Genomic DNA, 3,256 nt, shown 5'->3' on the forward strand with positions numbered 1-3,256 from the left:
ACATTTAAAGCAGCTCTCAAACAAATAAAAACATTTAAAGCAGCTCTGAAAGAAACAAAGACCTGTAAGGATCCAAATGACGACTGAACTTGTTGAACTAACAACCTGGATGATAAAACACCAACTATGTCAAATAAAATTCTCTGTAAATAAAATCAGGGCAGCTCAAAGCTGAGAACATACAGGAGTTCAGCAGGTGGAGTTAAACAACATGTCTGGAACAGCCAGGTGATCTCAGCATCCAGCCCCGATTCTCTTCTTTATACCCTCCATCTGAAGTTCTGAGGTCCCCACAGAGTTCCTGAGAGTCCACAATCAGAACCAAGAGAAACCTCGAGTCTCCCCCGAAACTCTGACAGAATTCATAAAAACTATTTAGATTGTGATGAACTGCAGAACTGATTCAGCACGAAACAAACATCCATCGTCCATCCATCCGTTCATCAATCCATCCATCCATCCATCTCTTGTAAATGAGTCCTTGTGACTCAATGAGACTAACCTGTATAAATAAAGGTTGAATATGTCCATCCATCCGTTGGTCCGTCCATTTGTCCATCCATCCATCCATCCATTCATCCATCCTTTTGTCCATCCATCCGTCCATCCATCCATCCATCCATCCATCCATCCATCCATCCATCCATCCATCCATCCATCCATCCATCCATCCATCATTCATCCATCCATCCATCATCCATCCATCCTTTCATGTGTCTGTAGATCCATCCATCCATCTGTCCATCCATCCATCTGTCCATCCATCCATCCATCCATCCATCCATCCATCTGTAGGTCCATCCACCCATCCATCCAGCCATCTGTCCATCCATCCGTCCATCCATCCATCCACCCATCTGTCCGTCCGTCCGTCTGTCTGTCTGTCCATCCATCCATCCATCCATCCATCCATTCATCCATCCATCCATCCATCTGCATATTCATCATCCATTCAACATCTTTTGGTCTGGAGTTAAAAAGGGAATGCAAGTAAACTTTAATGTTTTTGGGACAAGATATTCAAGTAGATAGGCGTTACACTGTGTAGAAGAACAAAGGTATTTAAAAAAAAAATTTGTTTGTCCCAGGCAGGGTGGCTGTGGCTGAGCGGTTAGAGCAGTCGTCCTCCAATGCAAGAGTTGGGGGTTCGAATCCACCAGCAGTCACATGCCGAAGTGTCCCTGGGCAAGACACTGAACCCCTCATTGCCTCCGATGTGTGTCCCATCGGTGTATGAATGTGACAAAGCTCTGATTAGTCTCTTTAGAATGATTTGTTCAATTAGCTTCGTAGAGATCTAGTAGAGTGCTGTATGAATGGGTAAATGAGGACACAGATTGTAGTGTAAAGCACTTTGAGTGTTTTCATAAGATAGAAAAGTGCTATATAAGTACTGTCCATTTACCATTTACCAGTCAGCACAGAGTGACAGATCCTGGTGAGTGGAGGGAGCAATTTTATCCACAACCAGGCACATTGGCAGAGCCATGAGGTGGCTTATGGGGACCTTGGCCATCCATAGATTAATATTCGGTCACCCCAATCATTTGAAGTAAACTATATATTTAAGCGATATAAAGAACATAGTCAACTCAAATGATAGAGGTGGCTGGTTTACATATATACATACCAGTGGCCATCTTGGATTTTGACGAAGCAATACAATTTTTGATAGGGAGATTTTTATGCCTAGATACAGCACACAAAAATTAAAGTCAGCATGTTGCTCATTTTTCAAGTAATCAAGCTCACAAAGTTTAAATATATACATATACGGCGACAACCATCTTGTATTCTGCCTTAGCAACCCAATTTTTGAAAGGGAACTTTCTTACGCCTGGATGTAGCCGCACACCAAAATAGAAGACATGACCTCACTTATTTTTCAAGTTATTATGCTTAAAGTATGCACGGATAGATGGATGGACAGACAGATGGAGGGTATTTCCAAATCCCTCTATTCACTCTGTGACAGGGGACAAATACACATTTGGCCAGTTCAGGAAAGGCAAACAAATTCAAATCAGACAACACTGACATAAAATCCAAGCATGAGTCCAGTTTTGCCACTAAAAACCCATAAAGGGTGAAGAGAATTACAGACTGTGGTTAGAATCTGATCCTGTTCTGTTCTTTGGATTTGGACTGAAATAAAAATGTTGCACATCACAGAGATGGAGTTTAAACTATCTTTAATGTCCATGATGGACAGCTGAGTCCAGATATTGTTTCAGTAAACTTCTTTAACAGCTGATCAAGTCTCCTCCACAGGTGAGAGGACTGAATCAGAACTTTTCACCAGGTTAATGATTGTACAAAGAGTTAAATTACACTATTTTTATGAACTGTATTATTAAAGCTTTTGTACATACGGTAAATAAAAAAGTTCATTATCTTCCTGAAATAAAACTGGTCCACCAGAAGCTGCTGAGGTGAAACTGTGTGTTCCTGTTCTTGACCTTTATTCTGGGTCATTTCACAGCTTTAAGTCCTTGTTTCCACTCAGAGCAACAGTTTAAGGGTCAGAGGTCATCCGTGTGATTGCATCATGTTTACAATCGTCTCTCAGTAATGAGACCCAGAGGACACAGTCTGTGTGGACACTCGGACGCTAACAGGACAATTAGCAGCTCGTGGGACTAGAGGAGGACGCTGTCCTGTCACCATGGTTACTACTGAGCAGCTTCAGGATATCCTTTGGGTGTTTATTCTCCAGAGCGGTGATCAGTGGGAGTAAGATGTGTTCACATCAGCAGTTGGACGAGAGCAACACACAAACATTCACAAGTTTTATTAGATTAGAAAAGTTACACAAAATAAAGTTTGATGGGAAGATTTGGATATTCGTCAACATTAGTCAGCACAAATCAAATTCAACTAATGTGAAGTTTTTGTGCAAAGGACCTGCAGTGGAAGGCAGGTGGGAGACTGGCAGGTAAACCCAGAAACATTTGTTTAATTAAACTACAAACAACCAATATGTTGAAGCAAAACATGAAATGAAAACCAAACTCCATGGGAGAAGAAAACTGACCATGAGAGAGAAGTGACAGGTGTGTGTGATGAAGCAGTGACAGGTGTGTGTGATGAAGCAGTGACGTGTGTGTGTGATGAAGCAGTGACAGGTGTGTGTGATGAAGCGGTGACAGGTGTGTGTGATGAAGCAGTGACAAGTGTGTGTGATGAAGCAGTGACAGGTGTGTGTGATGAAGCAGTGACAAGTGTGTGTGATGAAGCAGTGACAGGTGTGAGGTGA

Source organism: Nematolebias whitei, chromosome 6 (assembly GCF_014905685.2).
Source record: "Nematolebias whitei isolate Nwh7 chromosome 6, NemWhi1, whole genome shotgun sequence".
NCBI lineage: Eukaryota > Metazoa > Chordata > Actinopteri > Cyprinodontiformes > Rivulidae > Nematolebias > Nematolebias whitei.